This window comes from Zonotrichia albicollis, chromosome 30 (genome assembly GCF_047830755.1).
Source record: "Zonotrichia albicollis isolate bZonAlb1 chromosome 30, bZonAlb1.hap1, whole genome shotgun sequence".
Classification (NCBI taxonomy): Eukaryota; Metazoa; Chordata; class Aves; order Passeriformes; family Passerellidae; genus Zonotrichia; species Zonotrichia albicollis.
In genome coordinates this window covers 3064374-3087410 of record NC_133848.1, presented here as the reverse complement: position 1 = coordinate 3087410, position 23037 = coordinate 3064374, and the positions used below count along the sequence as shown (strand labels likewise).

General features: G+C 56.8%; 1 protein-coding gene across 12 annotated transcripts in view; it reads right to left on the bottom strand.

Annotated features, from left to right (window-relative positions):
- Positions 1 to 21493, bottom strand: part of MEF2D (myocyte enhancer factor 2D) — a 98173-nt gene extending 76680 nt beyond the window's left edge. For 3 of the 12 annotated variants that reach the window (XM_074529470.1, XM_074529481.1, XM_074529473.1), the window contains exon 1: positions 20863 to 21172. The gene's annotated coding sequence lies outside the window, so the exon portion shown is untranslated. Of the gene's footprint in view, positions 1 to 9696; positions 9766 to 20862; positions 21183 to 21340 lie in introns of those variants that run through there. The other 9 variants (XM_074529471.1, XM_074529475.1, XM_074529483.1 and 6 more) reach the window with 9 other exon arrangements.
- Positions 21494 to 23037: the final 1544 nt, after the last annotated feature.

Below are 23037 nucleotides of genomic sequence, written 5' to 3'. Positions count from 1 at the left end.
CACTCCAAGCAGGAGCATCAGGCAGGACAGGCTGGCAGTGAAACACAGTGAGGAGCCCCAGCTCCCATCCATCCAGTGGTGCCCGAACACCAGGGGCTGTGGAAAGGGGGACAGGAGGAGGAAATCCATCTCCAGGGGCACAGAGGTGCCCAGCAGGACAGGGCAGAGGTGAGCAGTGCCCAGGAATGATGGCATGAGCCAGCTGTGCCAGGGGCACGTGCAGAGTGGGACCACCGGCACTGAGCTCCTCCAAACCCCACAGAGGGATGGCATGAAGGCACCCAGATCCAGACAGGGTAGGAATTGTTGGGGTTCACCCCCTGCTCCTCCAAACCCCACAGAGGGATGGCATGAAAGCACCCAGATCCAGACAGGCTAGGAATTGTCGGGGTTCAGACCCTGCTCCTCCAAACCCCAGATCAAGGCAAGGTAGGAATTGTTGGGGTTCACCCCCTGCTCCTGCAAACCTCACAGAGAGATCCCATGAAGGCACCCAGATCCAGACAGGGTAGGAATTGGGGCTCACCCCCTGCTCCTCCAAACCCCAGATCAAGACAGGGCAGGAATTGTTGGGGTCCACCCCTGCTCCTCCAAACCCCACAGAGGGATCCCATGAAGGCAGCCCAGATCAATGCAGGGTAGGAATTGCTGGGGTTCACCCCCTGCTCCTCCAAAAAATGGTGGGATGGCACGAAGGCACCCCAGATCAAGGCAGGGCAGGAATTGTTGGGGCTCATGCCCTGCTCCTCCTGGTCACCCTGCAGCCCTGGCTTGGGGCAGGGGGGCTGGAGCTGCTCTCCAGGTTCCAGGCAAGGTCCCAGCAGCACAGCTGTCACTGCAAGTGTTGCAACAGCGGCTGCTGGCCCTGCAAGGACCACGGGGACATGAGGGGGCGTCGAGGGAGGGGGTGGTGGCACAAGTGCAACCGTTGGAGCCACCGAGTTTCGCTCTGGCTGGCTGAGTTCCCCTTGGGCAGCAGAGATGCAGAAGTGAAACCTGCAGCTGTGTGGCCGTGGGGGCGGCCGGAGGTGCGGCAGGGCTGGGGACCCGGAGCAGGGCCACGCACCAGCACACAGTGACCAAAGGCTGCTGGGGGACCTGGGCAGGCTGGAGAGCACAGGCACACTGGGGTTTGCTCTGCCTCACAGCACCCATCTTGGCTCTGTCCTCGCTGCACAGCTGGGCCACATCTGGTGGGAGCAGGAATGCCCTGGGTGTGCAGGTACCCACAGCTGGGCTCCAGCAGCCTGTCCAGGGGCTGGCACTGCTGCAGGACAGGGCAATCCCAGCCCATTGGGCAGCATGGAGTGGTCCCAGCACCAGCAGCACCTCCTAATGCAGGGAAACTGAGGCACAGAGAGGGGACATGAACCACAGAGCATCCCCCAAACCCCAATTTCCTCCCCCTGAGCAACCCACTCACCTCCTCATCCCAACCTCCTGGCACAGCAGCACAAGGAAACCCCAAAAATGACCCCAGAACCCCCAGCACCCATCTTGCTCCTGCCCTCACTGCACAGCTGGGCCACATCTGGTGGGAGCAGGAATACCCTGGGTGTGCAGGTACCCACAGGTGGGCTCCAGGAACCTGTCCAGGGGCTGGCACTGCTGCAGGACAGGGCAATCCCAGTCCATTGGGCAGCATGGAGTGGTCCCAGCACCTCCTAATGCAGGGAAACTGAGGCACAGAGAGGGTACGTGAACCACAGGGCTGAACACACAACTATCTCCCAAACCCAAATTTCCTCCCCCTGAGCAATCCATTCACCTCCTCATCCCAACCTCCTGGCACAGCAGCACAAGGAAACCCCAAAACTGACCCCAGAACCCCCAAGGACATCATGGGGGTCCCTATAAGAGCACAGGGCCACCAAGATGTGGGTGCCAGTGCTTGCCCTCACCCCGGTGACAGTGACAATACTTCAGGCCACATTGCCACCTGCTGGCACCAGCCCTGGGGGCTGAGAGCGCTGGCACCTTCCTTGATGGGGACAGCAAGTGGCTCTGTGCTGGGTATCAGGTCTGGGATCATGTCCAGTGAGGAGAAACCACTCCTCACTTTCCTGAACTCATTTTATCCAACTTCATGGCAGCCTGGGCATGCCATGCAATCCAAACCCACCCCAGAGGGGCTGAGGGGGCTGTGGGGGCTCACAGCACCCACACTCTCCTGAGCACCAGTGAAAGTGCTGCCCCAGGGCTGCAGGAGACTTCACAGCAGCAGGAAGAGCTGCTCCAGACCTGCATTTCCAGCTCCTGCTGCCATTTCCAAGGCAGAGATAAAGCAGAGATGGCACCATCAACTGTTTTGCCACCCAGACTCGCTGCAAACCTCTCCTGTGTGCTGCTGCCTCTCCCCAGAGGCCACAGATCCAATTCCCACCTCTCCCTCCTGTCCCATGGGGGGACAGATCCTCTGCAGCCATCCATGCACCCAGACATTCATGCCTCTCATCCCCACAAACCCCACCTGAGGCTTGGGGGAGGGCAAATGCCACCTGCACACACCAAAAACTCATCCCTGACACTCCTTGGGCACTGACTAACACAGCCCCACATGGGTTACACCTCTCACCTCCCACTTTGGGAAGGATCCTGCGTGGGACAGGTCACCAAGGACCCCACAGGAGCTGCCCCAGGCAGACACAGCACTGGGAACTGGCTCTGGGTGTCTCCACCCTCGCTGGTGTCCAGCCCCAGCTCTGGCTCTGTCACCCAGGTCCAAACTCCAAGGCCACGGGGTGAGGTGTGGCCAGGCCAGCTGGGGGAGACAATCACCACCACGGCCTTGCTGTGCCATCACCTGAGCCAGGAACCACCAACCATGGGGAAATCCTTCATTGCCACAGCCTGGGCAGGTGCTCAGGGCACCACCTGAGGTCACTCAGCCTGGCCTCTCCCCGTGGAAACCAAACAAATGTGATCAAACTTCCAGCCCAACCTCCCTGCTCGGACAGGTGACAGCAGCTCCTAAAACACCTCTGAGCTGCAATATCTGACATGCTGGGCTGCCAGATGAGCCCGCAAAATACCTTCCAACAGCACTGCAAAGGCAGAAGGAGGAGGTGGAGAAAAACCTCCAGCTGCCCCTTGCTCTGTCCCCCATTCCAGCCTTTGTAACCTGTTTGTAAGGGCAGCTTGAGGAGGAGAGGGAGGAGAGGGAGGAGAAGGAGGAGAGGGAGGCTGCTCTCAAACACCAGCACTGGGAGGCTCACACTTCATTGTGGGCTTTGCTGTGATTCCTCTGGTGTGTCCAGAGTGGAGCCCTTGCTGCTGTCCCTCATCCTGACCCAGCCCTGCTGGAAGCTGAGAGCTTTTTGTAACCTGTTTGTAAGGGCAACTTGAGGAGGAGAGGGAGGAGAGGGAGGAGAGGGAGGAGAGGGAGGAGAGGGAGGCTGCTGTCAAACACCAGCACTGGGAGGCTCACACTTCATTGTGGGCTTTGCTGTGACCCCTTGGTGTGTCCAGAGTGGGGCCAGCCATGATTTATCCTGTTTTCTTCTTCAACAGCCCCTCCTGCACCCTGCCAGCAGTGCCAGCCATGGGCAGCACCAGAGCAGCTGGAAAATCACCTGGCACTGACACGAGCTGAGCCAGAGCCAGGGCAGCTCGGCCTTGGGGAGCACAAAGTGTGCAAACCCTGACCCCTCACACACACTCAGAGCCTCGTGGTTGAGCACAGATCTTTGCTGCATCCAGAAAAGCAGGTGGCACATCCTGCTGGAGCAAGGCTGCCTCCGAAAACCCAGCAGGGCAAAACCTGAGCCAGAGACAAAATCATCCTCGGGGTTACAAACCGCCCGGTTCAACCCTCAGCTCCCTTCACATCCTTGGCAAATCTCTACTCCCCAAACTTCAGACCCACTATTTAACAAAAAAAAAATTAAAAATCACACAAAAAAACCCCAAAAAACAAAACAAAAAAAAAAGATTGAAATATTTCTCCCCAGCGAGGTGCAGAGAAACACACATTCGGTGCCGTCGTCAGCAACTCCTACACCGCCCCCCACGTTCACCACTGCAAGGGGGGAGCAGGAGGGGGTTCACAGGCACCTACACTGAAAAAAATGAGATTTCTGCCTAATTTGGTTAATCAGCCAAGCGAGCAGCATGGATCCATAGGAGACTGTCCTGTGTTCCCTTCATGGGGCAACAAAATCTCTGTGGCCAGTGCAAGCATCACCTCCCTCTGACAGAACCATGATCCTTGGAAAATTCCAAATTCCAAATGCTGCTCCCAGTTTGAGCATACTGGTAACTGAAAATGCAAAAAAAAATCAAAAAATAAAAAAAAGGGGTTTATTAAATCTTGGAATCACCAGAAAAACTCATAGTGCTGTCAAAGGGGACCAAAACCCTTCAGTGGTTAAAGGAAAATCCAGAGGGAAGGGAAGGGAAGGGAAGGGAAGGGAAGGGAAGGGAAGGGAAGGGAAGGGAAGGGAAGGGAAGGGAAGGGAAGGGAAGGGAAGGGAAGGGAAGGGAAGGGAAGGGAAGGGAAGGGAAGGGAAGGGAAGGGAAGGGAAGGGAAGGGAAGGGAAGGGAAGGGAAGGGAAGGGAAGGGAAGGGAAGGGAAGGGAAGGGAAGGGAAGGGAAGGGAAGGGAAGGGAAGCTCACTGGCCCAGAAGCCAATTACAACAAATGGAAAGTGTTTTGCTTTTTAATCTCCTGGTTTTTTTAGCTAATCTCTCCTTTGGAAAGGGACGATTGGCTCAGCAGCAGGATGCTGCCAGGGGGATACAGCACGTGTAGAATCCCAGCTGGAATGGAAACTCAAGCCCTTGCTCTCCAATCCTGTTCTTTTGGGGTGGATTTATCCTGGTTTTGTCTCAGAACAAATGTACAGGGGCAGAGAAACAACAGCAAAACTTAGGGAAACTTCTGACCAGGGGATTTTGCTGTGTTTCTGTCTCTGTTTTCTGAAGAGGGGAGTTTTCTCTTTTCAAAATACTCTTTTCACTTTGAGTTTTTCACCAGTTTGCACAGGAGGATTTGGAGGTGGGAAAACCCTCCCCAGCTGCTGCAGACCCTTCTGCTTCTGTGGGCTTTGCCCTCCTTGGAAGAAAACCCAAATCCTGCTCCTCACCTGCCCAGAGATTGGGTAATCACAGAATTACAGAATCCTTTTTGTTGGAAAAGACCTTTAAGGTCAAGAAGATGATCCTTTTCCTGCTGCAAAGGAAGTTCCATTCTGGGGAAGTCCATAAAAACGAGAAGTTTTAGAACTGAAAAGGACCACACACACCCAAAAATGAGTTTGTTTCCTTCTCCTGTCCTGGGCAAGACCTCAACAGGATCCTACAGAAAGGGAAAACCCGTCCAGGAGAAGACAGGACCCTCCTCATCCACCACCACTGGACAGCACACAGAGCTGGGAACCAGCTGGAACCTCTTCACCCACCCAGACTCTCCCAAGCACGTGGAGAGCCAGAGGAGGGAGGAGGCCCTTGGATGCCATCCCCAGAGCCCATAAATTACAGCAGGGAACAGAATTGCATTTGCCCTATTTCTTATCTGCTTGGAAATTGCGCTGCTTTCCCAGCTGCAAAGGCAGCTCTGTTCCCAAGAATTTCAGCAAAGCCATGACCTCTTTCCAGGATCGTACAGTATATGGTGGCGGGGAGCCAGGGCTAATTATAGGCACAGGAAAAGGGGAGAGAGGCATTTGGGAAAGCTCTACCTTCCCAGCCACAGGGAGGGAGTGGGGCAGCACAGCCACAGCCAAGCCCCTGACAGGAGCACCCCCAAAGGGCTGCAAAAACCAGGCAAGGAGAGAAAATCCCAGGATTTCACTATCCTCGTTTTCTGGAAAGGTGAGGAAAGATGGAAAGATGATGGAAAGATGAAAGCCAGCATAAATCTTATATCACAATATTTCACAATTCCAGGCTGCTCTGGTGGAGAGGGGAAGCCCCTCGGGGGGAGCAGGACAGGTACAGCACCACCCCAGCCCCAGCCAGAACCAGTGTGTCAGTCCCACACCCAGAATCTGAGTAGCAGAATTCCCTGCAGAGACCCCATTTCCAGAAGGTGACAATGCCACCAACCCTCACTGTGCCTCTGTGCCCCAGCCAGAACCACTCTGTCAGTCCCACACCCAGAATCTGAGCAGCAGAATCCCTGCAGATCCCATCCCAAGAAGGTGAATGATGCCACAAGCCCCTCACTGTGCCCCTGTGCCCCAGCACTGCCCAAAACATGACCTGCAGAGATATTTAATTCCAATACAGAGATTCTGCCCAATCTGGAGGCAAATAAACCTGCATTAATTTTCACCCCAGCCAAGGCTCCCAGGCAAAGCCATAAGCTGAGTTCATTGTCACTCACTGAGCAATGTCACAGGAGCCACCTCCCTGCCTGGACCCAGTGCAGAAGTGGACAAGGACGTGGTGACACGTGTGCCCACGAGACCTTCCAGCAGGGAGGAGGCCAGGCAGCAAAGTACACAACAGGCAGCAACTCTTTTAACCACCAGGCTCCTCTTCAGAGCCACGTTTCTGCACGAAACAAAACCTGGCCAAGGTAAAAATCCCACCCAACGTTTTTCTTTGAGGAAGGAAAAAGAAAAGGCAGGAACCTTCTCGCTCGCCGCAATGGTTTTCATTTTCCACCAAATGAACTCGAGCCGAGCCTCTGGCTGCCGGCAGATCCCCTCCTGCCTGCTCACTGCCTGTGTGCTTGTGGGAATGTGTGGGTGTGTGGGTTTTGTTTTGCTTTCTGCACCGCTCTGCAGACCATCTCCTGCTCTGGGCCAGCGCAGCCTGCACGGCTCAGCCCAGCTCCATCACCCAGCAGGGTGGGCATCCCACTCTTCAGCTACACCCTCCTCCTCTCCTCCAAAGGCTTCCAGAAACATGGCCTGCAGGTATCCCAGCACTCAGGGTGCTGCAGAGCTCTTGGCATTGCCAGTCGCTCTGAGAAGGTGCCTGTGTGGAGGGGAGAGTGCAAAGTGCTGGCATGGCTGTGTCCCCTGGGGCAGGGGACAGCAGCACCAAGCAGGGCACCAGCACAGCCTGCAGTGGGAGAGCAGCTTTTACTGAAGGAAGGAACCTGCCTGCCCATGCTGGTCCAACTGATGCCCTTTTCTAACGCTCCTGTGGCAGAGGGAAGGGGGATCAGTGCACACCCTGCTCCTGGTGAGACCCTTGGCATCACCTCCTGCCAGCTTCCAGGGTAACAACCCCAGCTAAAACCCTGCCCTTGGTGCCCAGCTTTGGCACTGCAGGTGCTCCCAGAAACGACCTAAAGCAGCCTGCCAGTGGGAGAGCAGCTCTCACTGAAGGAAGGAACCTGCCTGCCCATGCTGGCTCCAACTGATGCCCTTTTCTAATGCTCCCATGGCAGTGCACACCCTGCTCCAGGTGAGACCCTTGGCATCACCTCCTGCCAGCTTCCAGGGTAACAACCCCAGCTAAAACCCTGCCCTTGGTGCTGCAGGTGCTCCCAGAAACAATCTAAAGACTGACAAACCAAACCCAGCACTTTCTATGTGACACCCCCCCCCCACCAGCTCCAACACATCAAGGAATGGATGGGAAGGCAAACAGAAACAGAAACATCCCCACAGCTCACACCAAAAACCAGCACCCAGCACCCAGCCCAGCCCAGCAGCAGCACAGAGCACAGACACCCATCCCCACAGAGCTGAGCCCACCTGGCTGGCGCTGCTGGCACATCCTGGAGGAGGTTGGGCCAAGGCAGCCCCTTCCCTTCCCACCCAGCTCGGCGGGCGCCGCCACGCACGGCTCAGCCCTAACGGGATAACAAGCTCACAATGAGATCCTAATGAAGGATTAGCGAAATACAGTTTAAAGAGATTAAGGCTGGGTGCAGCACTGAAACTTTTTTATTTATTTTTTTTCCCTCCTGACAGCCCAGCAGAGGTGAGACACAGATTAGAGCCAACACGGATGGAGCTGGCATTCGCCGCTGGCTCCGGCGACTCGGGATGGTTTTCGCATCGCGTTCGTGCAAAGAGGGGCCAGGGCTGTAAAAAGGATGGAGGAACACACAAAAAATGGCTCGTGGCGCCTGCAAGCCCTGCCCAAGGCGCTTCACAGCCAGCCAGAGGCTTCCTTCATGTCTCCCCTCCCACATCAGTCCCTTCCCATCTGCATCCCAGCTGCAGCCGATGCTCTCAGTGCCGTTCATAATGACTGTTGATGTTATCCGCCCAAGCCGGAGCCTTCCAAGGAGCCCCAGGGAAGCAGGTACTCAGCTCTCATTCAGGGAAAGTTATTAATAGTAATTTCTTGGCTCTACACAAACAGAGCAAGAAGTCAGCCCTGGCCTGGGAGAGCTTGGCGTGACTGCCAGCCCCACGTGCTCCGAAAGGTCAGGAGTCTGGTTCGCCCCCAAATCAAACGAGGATGTTTAAAATAGAAGGCAACACATCTGGGGTTGCTTTTTGGCTTGTTTTGACCACTCATATTTTTTTCTTCAACCACCAACACCACATATTTTCTCCTCCTGAGAAAGGGCAACGTGACTGTCGCCCCATCACGGGCATCCAGGAGCGGGAATTTGCTAAAGCAGCCCCAAGAGTGCAAAAATGCCCAGGGGGAAATGGGAGAGCAAGGCTGGGGCTGGGGGCAACTGCTCAAACCCACCCCTCATTTCAGCCACACGACAAGAGGGAGGTGGGGAGCTGAGAAACATCCCTGTTGAGAGACTACAAAACAAATCAAATGAAGATGTTTGGAGCAGATCCAGATGTTTATTAGTGACGCACATGGAGGTATAAATAATTATCCGGTAGGAATTTTGTTCACAGGCAGCTCTCCCTTATCTAATCAGATCTCAGTGCGACATGGCCCCGGCCTCCCCCTGCTTAAAAAGTCTTGAGAAAACCAGATGCAAAAGAAAAAAAAACCTCACTAGGGGCACCAATTTAATCCCATTAATCACTGGATACTGGGAGCAGAGCTGCCAGCACTCAGATCTCATCCAGGCACAGCTTAAGGGAGGATTTTTTCCTCCAGCAGGAGCACTGGCAGAGGGTCAGATCCTGCACGAGGGTGCAAAGCAGGGCCAGGAGCTGAACCCTCACACCCTGCCCCATGTCCAGCACCAGGCAGGGATAAAATGGCATCTGTGGGGACAGGAGCCACCGTGGCATTGGCTGGGCCCCTCCACAGCAGCGCACAAGGAGCTGCACAAACTCTCTCCTGTAAGAAACCAAAGTGCTTAAAATATAACTGGCCAACAAACCCCTCCCTTGTCCGGCTGCGTGGTACCGAGCGGCCTCCCCACGCCCGGACACTGCAATTACCTAAAAATAAATGGACCACAAACCTCAAGAGGCCAAATGGCTGAGGGGGATGAGGACAGCAGGGAACGTGCCCCAGCAGCACCGAGCTGGCTGGAGGGACCAGCAGCCATGAGCAGCTCTCAGGCACCACCACGAAGCCCAAGCCAAAGGGTTCACATGCAACCAAAAAAAAGGTCGAGAAAAGGCTTTAATTGCTCAAAAAGCACCACCTGAGCTGATTTTTCCTGGCCCTTAGCATCACTTAGCCCACGGGAGGTGCTGGCCCACCACCCCCTACATCAGCAGCCCCTCACACTGCCAACCCCCCCCAGCACTGGAAATGCCAGCATTTCCCATGGCTTTCCAAAAATTTAACCAGCCCAACCCACCAGAGGAGAGGCTGCAGAGGGTTTTGCAGTGGCCAGAGAGGAGCAGTGTTGGAAACTTACTGTAGGAAATTGGCCGCTCGGCTCCAGCTCCTTGTCCCTACTGGTGGGAAAGTCTATAAATCTCTAATAAAGAAAAAAAAAAAAATCCCCTCCCATTTTATTCCTTCTCTCTCTCCCCCCTTCCAAAGGATTGCGAAACTGAGAGGGCAGCCAGGGCTTGGATTCGCAGCATTTCTGAGTTCCTACAGAGTCTGGGCTCCCTGCCACCAGCAACAGCGGCTCTGGGGGTGTGGAAAAAGGGAGGAAAAAAAAATAAAAAGAAGAAGAGGAGTAAAAAAAATATATTTTAAAAAGTCCTGTTTATTTTGGGGGATGAGAGAGAAAGCTTGCAGTGCACAAAGCGGGGCGGAGGGGGAGCAGGGCTCCGGCACTCCTGCAGGCACCACAAAAAGGGTTTGGTTCAAACACCTCAATATTGGGTGGGAATCCTGAGCTTGCAGAGGATGCTCTTTCCCAGAGTGTACATGGGCAATAAGAAGGCTCATTTAGAGGGAGGCAGCACCCCCCAGAGCAGCTGGAGCCCCTTGAGGGCACCCATGGGTGCCAGTGGCAGCTCTGCCCTGCCCTGCCCTGACGCGGCCCCGGTGCTGTAAGGGGAATTACTGAAGACAGGCTGGAAGAAAAGCCTGCTCCAGCCATGACCCAGATTCCCCTCCAGCCTGATCCCTCACTGAAGTCATAATCCTTGGAGGGCTTCTGGTCTTTTTTTTTTTTTTTTAAATACATCCCTGAGCGTTGCCATGGTGACGAGGGGGATGCTATAATTTCAGCATTATAGACTTCAGCGCGAGAACAGGAGGGAGAAGGTGGTGGAAATATGGATGAGTTGCACTGGTAATGCATTTTTAGGGAAAAAAAGAATTAAAAAAAAAAAAAAAGAAAAGAAGCAAGGCAGCACCTTGCCTTGGGCAGCAGAGGCTGGAGGAGCAGGCTGAAGGGATGCAGGGGATCATGGAATCATGGAAGGGTTTGGGTGGGCAAGGACCATAAAGCTGTTCTCATTCCAACCCCTGCCATGGTCAGGGACACCTTCCACTAGACCAGGTTGCTCCAAGCTTTGTCTAACCTGGCCATGGGGCAACCTAGACAACCTCTGCCAGGGCCTTACCACCCTCAGAGGGAGGACCTTCTTCACCATACCCCACCTAACCCTGCCTTCTGTCAGTGTGAAGCCATCCCCCCTTGTCCTGTCACTCCAGGCCCTTGTCCAAAGTCATCTCCAGCTCTCTTGGAGCCCTTTAGGCACTGGAAAGGACTCTAATGTTTACCTGGAGCCTTCTCTTCCCTGGAATGGGGACCCGTTCTTGTGCCTCAGCCCCACTTTGGGGCATTGCTGGCACAGCAGCTTCCCTGGGCATGGGCACTCCAGACCCTGCAGAGCTTTGGGGGATGCAGCTGCCACCCTGCCAGGACGCAGCAACAAGTCCTAAATCCCCCCCAAAAACCCTTGTGGAACCCAATGTTCCCCTGAGCACAACCACCCTGTTTTGGGGTGGCCTTAGCCCAGCCTTCCACAGCTCAGCACGCAGCCAATGCCAAAACTTTGCAAAGAAGCAGCTCCAAAAGAGCTGCCCTCTCTTTTTACCTCTATTTCCTACCACCTTTCCTTTCCACATGCAGGTCCCCAAGGTATCCCATTGTGAGCAGCATGTGGGGAGACCCTGTGCTCCTGCCCAGCTCTCTGCTGGAATAAAACCCAACACTGCCTGTGTTTTTGCAAGGATATGAGATAGCTCTGGGTGTTCTTAAGGTCACACCACCTTGGTTCAGCCCTAGAGCCCCTGGGCTGATGTCTGTGAGTTTTCAGGCTGCTAGGTGATCTGTGACCCTGCTAGGTGATCTGTGACTCTACAGGAGGGATGAACCAGGAACCCACCACTGCCCATGAGATACCTCTGAGTGTTAAGGTGACACCACCTCGGTTCAGCCCTAGAGAGGCCCTGGGCTGATGTCTGTGAGTTTTCAGGCTGCTAGGTGATCTATGACCCCATAGGAGGGAACAGTCAGGAACCCAATGGCTTCAGCCCCCTCAGACCCCAGGGAGTTCAAGCTCTCCTGTGACACAGAAATAGCAAAACTGTATGAACAGAAGCCCAACCAGTTTTAGCCACGTTTCCACCCCACTGCCGGGCACTGAACCGGCACCTGCTGTGACGAAAAATTTCCGAAAGACGCACAAATAAAAATAAAACCATACACAAACAGCTCTGCCCAAAGGCAGCCCAACCAACGGCCCATGACCCCATCACAAGAGAGACGGGCTGCCAGGGACCCACGGGGTCCCAAAGGAAGCCACGCTGCCCCTGGGGATGCCAGCTCCACACCACGCACAAGGGGAGGTGACAAAAAGCTCTGGGGTGGCGCATGGCACTTGGCACTGCATCCTCTGGTCATGCTGCCTGCATCCTTGTGCCTTTCTGAGGGGTGGCACAGAGATCCTGACCACAAAATCCAAGTGATCAGGGACACTGAGATATCACTGTGGCGCATGGCACTTGGCACTGCATCCTCTGGTCCCGCTGCCTGCATCCTTCAGCCTTTCTGAGGGGTGGGAGAGGGATCCTGACCACAAAATCCAGGTGGTCACGGGCACTGAGATATCTCACTGTGCCTGGGCACAGCTCAGTGAGGATCCTCACTGGGACAAAAGGATCTCCTGAGCTCTAAAAGCTAAATAAAACCACAGCACATCACTGCCAAAGTGGGAACTCCAGTGTGGGGTGGCATCCTGTGCCAAGGACCCCCACCAGGACTCAAGGTGTTTGTTCCTCACTGCAAAAAATCTTGTATAACCTCGGTGGAAAAAATATCGTGACTGTTTTGTTTCCGTGCCTGAAGGGGAGCCAAACACCCAAACTACCACCTTCAGCATCTGACCTGTCAGGCCTTGGGCCATCAGGGCGCTTTCAGCAGTGCCCTGAGCTCCAAATTTAGCCTCGAAGGTATTTATCTCTGAGAAGCTAAAACCAAAGCTCCATTTGCATAACAAAAAGACCCCGATGCTCGCTGCAAGTGCTGCTGGCAGGGCAGAGGACATGCAAAGCAGCCTCTCTCTCCAAGCAAAGGCGCTGAAGGTCACCCAGGCAGATGCTGAGCTCACCTCAGCGGCTGGTCCTCTCCACTGGAAAGGACAAGGCAAGAACATCTCCCCGTAAGGGAAACATCTTCCCAACCTTCCCACCTCGTCCAGTTGGAGCAGCTCTCTCCAGCACAAAGGCAGGTGTGAGATCCTGCTCGATAAATCCTACTCTCATCTGGCCCAAAAGCTGGAAGACCTGAGGGCAACTACCAGGACTTTTCCAAACTCTCTCCATCTGTGTTGAGAGCTGGGCTCACCATTTTCCTCTCCTGTGTACCCACGGCTGGCACAAGGCAGCTTTGTCCCCTCCAGAGCAGCGCCCATGGGGCAGCAGGAGGGGAGGAACCCAACCCAACCCTTGGCCTTTCTCCAGTAGCACCCAAGACCCCTGGGGTCCCCAGAAGCCCCCAGGAACTCACCCCATGAGACCCCCACCCCTCCCATGGGAGCAGCTCCATGCTCAGCTGTCAGACACCAGGTCAGCACCCGCTGCCACGCCGTGCCTGCGTGCCCGCAGCTCAACCCAGCACGTGCCCCTTTGTTTTGGGACAAAGTCCCTCCAGGAACTGGCACCACCCGACCATCTCCTCCTTATCTCACTCCGACTGAATCTCCTCCTGCCCTGCCATCCTCACAGCTCGCTCCAAGCTCATCTGTGCCAAACCCCAGGGCGCCGCACCGAACCCAATAAAGCATCGCTGCGCCCCAGGCCGCCCCAAGAGCCAGATGTTCACCTCTCCCCCCGCAAGGAAATGCCAGCTCTGGGGGAGAGGATTGATGGAGGAGCAAGAAGCAGCCACCAGCTGCCGCGGGAAGAGGCCTTGGCTGCCTTTCACCACCAGCATCTTGCTCCAACCATTTGTTCTGCTTCTATTTTCGAAAGCGCCGGGGCTCAGCGCTCGGCAGATCCCAGCCTCCCTCCCAGCCTCCCCACCGCCGAGCGAGGCGACAGATTTCTGCTAAGAGGCAGCGCGGGCTCCACTCCCCATCTTGGCAGCATCCAGGCAGGACTGGGGGATATTTTTGAGCGAGCGAGCCGAGAGGTGCGAGTTTTCCCGGCGGCTCGTTGCCGGCGCGTGGGAAGGAACGGCCGTGGAGTCAGGGAAGGTTGAGGATGGATCCGTGATGGATCCCTGTGCTTCAAAGCCTGGAGATGGGGAGTCAAATCCTCCTCAGTCGTGCAAAGCCACACATGTCCAGTGGTATGTGGAGCTCTCTGGGAAAGCACCACCCAAGGGGTGAGGTTGGAGATAAGGCCTGGATTTGGCTGCATCCCAACCTCCTGAGCCCTTCCCAGAGCCCTCACAGAGGAGATCTGTCCATGTGATCCCAAGTGATGCTCCTCACTGGAATACTCCATGGAAAACTGCCCCACATCCAGGTAAGCCCTGCCAGGTAAACCAACCATTCTACATCCAGTTACTGAAATAAATTTGCTGCTACCACAGAGCAGAGCTATGTCTCCGGGGAACATGTGGTTTACCCCCTGGGATAAACCCAAGGGTTGGAATGAGATGATTTTTAAGGTCCCTTCCCACCTCAACCATTCCATGAGTCTGTGATAACTGTGCCTAGAGGCACCTCCTCACCTCCATGACCTCCCCAGTGGTGCCAGCACCACAGACACTTGATGACACACAAACACTTTCCTTTTCCCCAAGATTCTTCCAGCAAGTTCTGAACCACTCCAAGCACCACAAGTCCGACAGAGCCAGGAATTCCCAGCAGCGGGAGGGTGCTTGTGGCACAACCAGGCTGCAGGAACACCACAATTTTCACAAACTGAGGGATTTTCAGCCACCCATCATCGAGCCCAGCAGCTCCAGGGTGCCCACCCAAAGGAGGTGCCACGGGTGCCACAGGACACGGCACCCCAGGGATGGACACCATTCCCAGCCACTGGCATTAGGACAAAGTGGCAGCTCCTCCCAGGGCTGGCAGCTCGCTCAGATGCCAGCAAGAAGCCTGGGTGGGTACCAGCTCCACAGGGACATTTATCATGATATTTAGACAAAGCACGACAGCTCAGCCCTCACTATACTTACACAAACACACAGCCACTCTGCCTCTGTATTTTGGGTGAAAAACACACATTTCTGGCTGTCCCAGAAGATCCTTCCCCACAGATGCCACCATGCACCAAGAGCACCCATGCCTGGAGCCTGATCCCTGCCATTCCCTGCCCCAGCCCCTCGTCACAGTAATTCATCTCCTGCTCCCAGCACTGAGCACAGCAGCTGCAGGGCAGGACAGTCCTGGTGACTGCCCCTGCAAAATAAAAAAAAGCCTGGTCAGTCAAAATAATTTGTCCACATTCTTTATTGTAATTTTTTTCTTCCCTGCCAGTGGAAACTCCTGCTCCGGCACCATGTCTCAAGGTTACTGCTAGGGGTGGGGGAGGATTTCAGGTTTTACAACTGAAAAATTCCAGACAGAAACCCAGAAACGTTGCCAGTCTTTTAGTGAACAGAAGTTCTTTATCCAATTAATTTATTTAACTTTTTTTTTTTTTTACACTTGATGCAGCAGGTTTAAGCAAACTCCTGCCCCTCAGATTTTAAATTCTCACTGATGCCATGAACATTTCCTATTCTCAATTTCCTTTTTAAGGAAAACCAAACCAGATGAATCTGACCCCACATATTTTCCCCACCTGCACGACATGGGATGTGTTCCTGGGTATGGCGCCCAGCAATTTTTCCCTGAAGCCTTCCAAAAATCGGAAAGGAAAAAATTTTAAAGAGTAAAAAGAAAAATTTCGTCTTCAAAAAAAGAAGAGAAAAAAAAGATGCTTTCGAAAAGGATGGAGGAAAGTCACTTTGTTCCAAAAGGCACTTCCATTTGAAAAAGAAGATGAAAACTTCCAAGCAGGGCTATTTATATCCATCAATAAAACCTTGCACCTGAAGCTCCACCACAGCCTCCAGAGCAGGCACCCCCAGGCCCACAGCCCCAGCACCCCCGGGGCCATGAGCTGCAGGATCCATCACACAGTAGATGCTGATAATCCCCCTAGGCAGAAGGAGGAGAGAGGAGAAGGAGAAATCCCACTAGAAATCCTAAGAAGATCCCTTGGCAACGCCGGGGTGGGCTCGGGTCAAGGACCTGGCCACACAAGCAGGTATCCCTTCCCAAATCTCTTTGCTACTTTTTGGGCATGGAATAAAAAGGTAAAAAAAACTAATTTGGGAGCCATGGATTTGTCCTGCCTCCTTCCAAAAAAACAAAAAAAGGCTGATGCAACAGCAGTGCTGCAGTGGGAGGTCACCCTTCCCCACAGCCCCAAGCACCCAGCCAGGGGGGCTGCAGGGCTGGAAGCGGTTTGGGGTTTGTGCCGGACGCTTGCAGCAAGCTGTTTGAAGCTCTGGAAAGAGAAACCATTCCTCCTCCTCCTCCTCTTCCTCCCTGGCCAGAAATAGGACATTTAATTACCCCCTTTCCAAGCCCAGGCAGCACTGACTCAGGACAGGAGGTGGGAGAGCTTCCACCCCGTGCCAGCAGCAGCCCAAAGCCACCGTGCTGGGCTCTGACCTTGAGCCGTGGTGCCAGCAGCGCTGGGCTGACAGGGCACAGCCAGCACAGATGGCTCAGCTCCCCACCTCTGCATTCCAGCTCCTGCTGGGCACTCACAGCCAGGAGGGTCAGCCTGGGGTGCTGCTCCACGCACAGCCCCAGCAGGGCCATTGCTGCCTCCAGGAAAACCAAGGGCTGACGGCAATCTGGGAAATCCTACGTGTCCTGCTCAGCCCCTGGCTGCTTTGGGATGGGTGGGAAGGTCTGGTGCCTTCCTCACACTGATCTGGGACAAGGACAGCAAAGGCACAAGGGCGAGAGGCCACCGTGGGCTTGGTGGACCCGACCGAGCATCACTGGTGGCACGGCCACCTCGGAGGCTCCTGGGTGGTGGCACATCCCAGCACAGGCACCTTCCTGCCCTTCCAGCTCGTCCTCACCGTGCACCAGGACACTGTGGCAGCACAAGAGCAGCACCACACGCCTGCTCTGCTGGGGAATGGAGGGGCATGGAGCTATGTGAAGTCCCACTGGGCAACATGGCATTAGCCAGCACTGGGAACAGGTCCCAGCTGCTGCTCCAGCACTCCAGCAGTCAGCCACAACAGGACATGTCACCATGAGCAGAGTGGTGACACAGATCCCCACCACTACTGCATGCAGCTCATGTCACTGCCCCCTTTTCCATAGGGGAAGGTGCTCACCTAGAGCTAAGAAGCAGCATGGGAATTGTGGAGCAGCTGCTGTGTCCCTCCAGCCTTGTTGTGACCCACACAAAACCAGGCCAAGTTTCCCCAAAAAATATTCTCATGCAGCCCAGAGACCCAAGTCCCCCATCTTCTGCACCCCCATTTAAGAGAAAGCAAACCTAGACCTCACCCCCCCCCAAATAAATCACTCCAAACTGGAATATTTATCAAACCTTTGCTCTCCACATGGGCACTTTTTTAGGATATTTTAAAGGATGAGGGCTCTTGTCTGTTTTGCAAGCAGTGGGGAGCTACAGCAGGGAGACACCAAGAGTGAGGGGGAAAGGAAAAATTAAAGAAGAACCACAAGCAAAGCAAAGTGGAGTGCAAGATGCAAAGCGACAGATCCGGGGAGGCAGAGCTGCTGGCAGGCAGACGGCGAGATCCATCTTGAAAGCAAAAGCAAACTGCTGCTCACACAGGCAGAGGGAAAAACCTAGAGGTCTTCAGCACCGCCTGAGCTCTGATCAAACAAAGTGATTAACAAATCTCAGCTTTTTATTGAAAGCTTCTATCTAATTAGAGGAAAAAAGGAAAGGAAAAAACAAAATTGAAGCCCTGAGAGTCACAGTGAGTGGTGAAGTCCCAGACAGTGCTGGGGGAGGTGAGGGGGTGATGCACCCCACAGTCCTGCTGGCACAAGGAGAGGGCAAGCACAGCCAAGGGCACCCAGTGCCACACGTTGCCGTGCCTCCCCAGCCTTCCTCCACCTCCTCTTCCTCCTCCTCACTCTCTGCTCACCACGGCGGGCTCAGCAGCAGAGCTGAACCTTCCCGGGAGCAGCACTGTCATCTACAATAGAGTCACCTCTGAACCCGGCACGGCTCAGCCGCCAGGAACTGCCAAAATAGCGATAAAAATAAAGAAAGAGCCCCTGGCCTGAGGAGTTCACCCTCGGAACAGATGGGACGGCGGCAGGGTGAGGCAGGGGGATATTTTTAGCTCTGCTTGCAGATGGGGAAGTCCGGGACAGCATCGACACGGGCGCCCCACCGCCGCCTGTGCAGCTCACCGTGCCTTGGGTCACCTCCATGTGCGCTGCCGGGTATTAACAGGATTTAATGGGATGCTGCCTGCTCACTTCCTGAGCCTCAGGCACCACCTTCCAGGCCAGCTCACACCATCACAGCTCCACATGGCATCTCACCACCGCTGCTGGGGCACCCAGTGGGGCAGTGGTGGTCCAGGGGAGCGGAGGGAATGTCAGCAACCAACCCACACCCCGCTGCCTCTTTCCCCTTCACTCCCAAAAAAGCGACATCCCTGCAATCCATCACAGAGGAGATGCCACGCAGCACCCATGGTGGGTTCCTCCCAGCACGCTCCAGGTGACGCCAACCTGACCCTGGTTTCCAAGCATTCTGGCTTGGAAAAAAAAGAGGGAAAAGCAATTTCTGCCCCTCATCACAGACTCTTTTTCAGATTCAAAGACTCGCCCAGGGTGTTAGACGCAGAGCTCTCCACACCTAGCTGAAGCCCTCCTGCTCCTTCGGGATGTGCCAAGCAGCATCTCCCCCAGTCCTCACAGCCATCCTTCCCTGGTGAGCCAGGGCCTGCACCAGCAGTGTCACCTCCCTGCCAGGCAGCTCCCAGCACACACAGCACACAGCAGCTGGGTCCCGCTCCCGTACTTTTCGTCCGACACTTTCGGCTTTGTTCTCCCTCTCACAAAGCCGCCGTGAGGCTGCCCTGGCAGCACGAAGGGACCTTGAAGTGGATGCAGTTTATGACCATATTTAGGCTCCTTTATGTTGCCAGAGTCACAGTAAAGGGCTGCAGCATTAAATGAGACTCAGACCCCACTTGTTTCACTTGGCAGCCTGGGAAAAATCCACCCCGGGTGACTCCAGCACCGTCCATGCCTCCGCCCTGCCCGCTCGGGGACAGCACAAAATAGCAACAGCCCTTTCCAGCTCTGCAGTTGCACTTCCCAAGAGGAGCCAGCAGCCCCATACCAGTGAGGAGGGGGGAATTAAACACACCAACCACCTCCCCCGTTCCGAGAACACCACCAAAGCGTGGGGAAGCAAAGGGACGTGCCCAAGGTCACCTATTGCCAAAGAGTGCCAAGAGCCCCCCAGCAGGACTGAGCACACACAGGGACGTGACCGCTCAGCACGAGGAGCCCCTCGAGCCGGTTTGTGCTGGGGGAGAGCCCGGGCAGGAGTGGAAACCCCCGAGCCACCTGACACGGGAGCTGATGTCCCTTCAACAGGAGCTCGTTAAATCCCTGCTGTGGCAGAGGCACCGGCGAAACCCGAGCAGCGGCCCCCACTGCTGCTGCGGGGACACGGGCCACCTGCTCGGAGCCAGCACAAGTGCAGATGCCTCAGCTCGACAACTGCAGGGGCTGAAGGGCAAGGTGGGAGTGGAAAGGAGGATCCAAGAGGCCCATCCACAGGTCTGTGACCTTCAGGAGCCCGTTCCAGTGATCCTGAGCGCAGGGCGAGCAGCTTGCTTTGGAGTTCCAAAGAGACGGGGGCAGCTCAATGCTCCCACGCCAGGGCCACCTGCACTGAATCAGCTCAGGGAAGGAAAGAACATAATGAGAATAACCCTTACCTACACCCAAAACCTGCACCCCTGGCCTGATGAGCGTCCCTGTCGCACTGAGGCCGGCACAGCCCCTTCCCCATCAGCAGCAGGACTTCACGCTGGGACAGAGGTTTGAGAACACCCACCTTGGCAAAGCAATACCAGCCCAAAAACCCATACACAGCCACGCACTGCGGGAGAAGGGGCTTTGGAGGGACAGGATCAGGCCTTCCCGGGGTGGGGGCAGGCAGCGGCGCCGAGCTGAAGTGCCAGGGGAATTTGCAGCAGCACAGGTGTCCCTGTCCCTGCCCAGACCCCTGCCCATAGCAAGGGGGAGTCACAACCCAAAACCGCGTGACAGCTCCGACACTTGTGGAGGATTAGGAGGGGACAGCCCAGCTGGTGGCCGTGCAGAGCTGGGGGTACCATGGGGTAGCACGGTGCAGGGGTAAGAGCCGCATGTGTGGCACAGCTGATCATACTGCTCTTGTGCGTGAGGAGAGAAAAGGCAAATAAATAAAAAAAATAAAAACCAACGACAAAGCCGAAGGGGTTTGGGAGCCGCAGGGAAGGGATAAGCTGCGGTCGCACGGGCGTCACAGATGCCGAAGAGCCGCAGATGCCGGGCGCCCTGTCAGCGCATCCCCGCTCAGCACCGCCGGTCCCTCCGGCCAGGGAAGCGCTCGGCACCGCGGGGAGGCCGCGGCAGCAGCGGTGTCGCGGTTCGGCCCCACACGACACCGCGCTCCGGCCGCTGAGGGATGGAGCCGAGGCGCTGAGCCCCCCCCGGACAAACAATCCCAGCTGTCGGCTCCGGAGCCGGCGCACGGCCAAGGCATGGACGCTCCAGGACTCGATTTACCCAAAATCTGCTCTTGCCAATCAAACCGCAGCCCCCAGCGGCACCCGGAGCCGAGCCGGCGGGTCCCCCCGCAGCCCCCATGTCATCACCCCATGTCCTGCCATGGAGGGCACCCCGCAAACCCCGGAATCCGCCGGGCCCTGCTTCTCCCTGCGTCCCGCCAGGCCGCAGCGGGTCCCGCTCGGGGTGGGCGCAGTGTCGCGGGTGGGTTCGCGCTCTGTCACCACGGGGGTCCCGCGGCGACACTGCCCAGCGCCCCGCCGCGGGGTGGGCACCCCCAGTGCTGCCCCCACGGCACCGGCAGCACCCAGCGGGACCATCCCCGTGTGCCGCACCCGGCACCCGCATCCCCTCCGCGTCCCGCATCCCCTCGGTGTCCCGCACCCCCTCCGTGTCCCGCGTCCCTCCGCGTCCCGCGCCGCCCTCACCTGTCCCCGCAGCGCCCAGGCCGAGCCGCCACCTCTTCCCCTTCCTCCCGCTCCCTCCTTCACCTCTGCACCATTTTGGTGACGGTTTGTTTTGAAGCCGAGGGGGGAGGAGGAGGGAGGAGGGGGGCGCGGGGGAAGGATGTGCCGCTGCCGCCGCCGCCGCCGCCGCTGCTCCCGCCCCCGCCCATCCCCGCGCCTCGGGGCGGCTCCGTGCGGCTCCGGGGCTCGGGGGGGTCCCTCCGCTCCGTTCCCCCCACCCCGAACACCGCGGGGCTGAGCGGGGCTCCGCGCCCCCCCAAGGCCGCCCGGGGAAGGAGGGGGGGGAGGGGGGGGAATGCCGTTCTCGGAAGTAAGCGCCAGAAATCGCGAAACGTGAAAAGAAATCCAAAATAATTAAAAATAACAATTAGAAGGAGGAGAAGGGGGGGAGAAAAAAAAAATCCGAAGGCGAAGAAGCGCGAGAGCGGGAGGGACCCACCTGAGCGGGGCGCGGACCGGCCGCTGCCGGGGCTGCGGCGGAGCCGGCGGGGAGCGACCATGGCCGGGCCCGGCCCAGCGTCAGGGGCGGCGGCGGCGGCGCGGGCGGCCAATGGCCGCGGCGGGGGGGAGCGAGCGGGGCCGGGGGGGACGGGGTGGGACCGGGGCCAAGGGGGGCTGAGCCGGGCACGGGGAGCCGAGGCCTAGTGGGGCCGGGCCGGGCCGAGCCAGGCCCGACGGTGCGCTGAGCCGGGCACGGGGAATGGCAGCCGGCGGCGGGGTGTGCTGGGCCCGGAGCTCCCCTCGGCCGCCCTCAGGGTCCGGCCGGGTCCCACTCGTGTTCCCCGGGCTGGGCAGGAGTGTCCGGCGGAGCCCCGCGGCCACAGCGGCTGCCCCGGGGTGATGAGGGCAGGGTGGGCTCTGCCCGGCTCCCATGGGGGATCGGGCTCAGGACAGCGGGTCAGTGGGGTCCAGGGTCTCCCTAAAGCCACACAGGTGCCATCAGGTGTCCCTAAAGCCACACAGATCAGCTGCCCCTGAAGGTGCCAGCTGTGCTGCCAGCAGGCTGGATACAGCACCCGGGGTGATGGGGGCACGGTGGGCTCTCTCAGCTCCCATGGGGGATCAGGCTTAGGACAGCAGGTAAGTGGGGTCCGGGTGTCCCGAAAGCCACACAGGTGCCATCAGCTGCCCCTGAAGGTGCCAGCTGTGCTGCCAGCATGCTGGGTACAGCACTCAGACAGTGCAAGGTCCCAGTTGTGTGTCTGGCATGGAGCCCTTGTAGGTACAATGCTGTCTCCCAGCTCCTAAAGTAGCTGCAAGCCAGATAAACTGCTCTGTGCTACCCACAAGAAACCCAACAGGTCAAACAGTCTCTCCCCCCTCTCTGCCAGGACAGTTTGGGGCTGTGAATTTGGGCAGGAATCTGTTTTTTAGGGCTTTGGGTAGCTAGTTCTGTTCCTGTCTCGCCACCATGTCCGGTGCTGCTTATCCACAGCCTCAGAGCAGGGTCCCTGGTGGCTGGGGGGATGCAGACCACCCAGCTACACCCCAGGTCTGCACTGGTGGGAGCTGGAGATCCCGCTGGATGAGCTCTCCCACCGCTGGGAATGCTGGAGCTGTGCCATATGGCAGGGCTGGGGGTCAGCATGGGGCACAAGCTGTCCTTTCCCAGGCATGGCGGGCTGGGCAGGCTCCCACGTGCCACACGAAGCAGTAAAAATAAAAATCAGGCTTTTGTGGGACTGCTTCTGGCAGAAAAACACTGGTGCCAGGGGTCAGAGCCTCCCATAGCAGATGTTTCATGGGTTCCCCTGACTGGCAGAATGCAGCCCACCTTCCATACTGGTGACACGGAGCCAGCATGAGTCTGGTGCAGCTCCAGTACTCCATAAAAACACTGAGTGATGGCTCTGTCACAGACAAAGCCACTGTCCCAGCTCAAGGGGGCAGTGACAGCGATGTGCCAGCCCAGCTGGGTCACATTCAGCTGGAGCACTGAGAATATGAGTGCTCCCAGTGTCACAGGGGAGCTGCCAGGCATGGCGACAGAGTCGAGTTTTCACCCAGATGATGCCCATAGCCATTAATGCAGCAGCAGACGGTCCCCGTGCACTGGGCACTGCACAAGCCCAGAACACCCAATTTCCTCCCCAAAGGCCTGGGGTGAGCTGGGATGGGCTGGGCTGTGCTCCCATC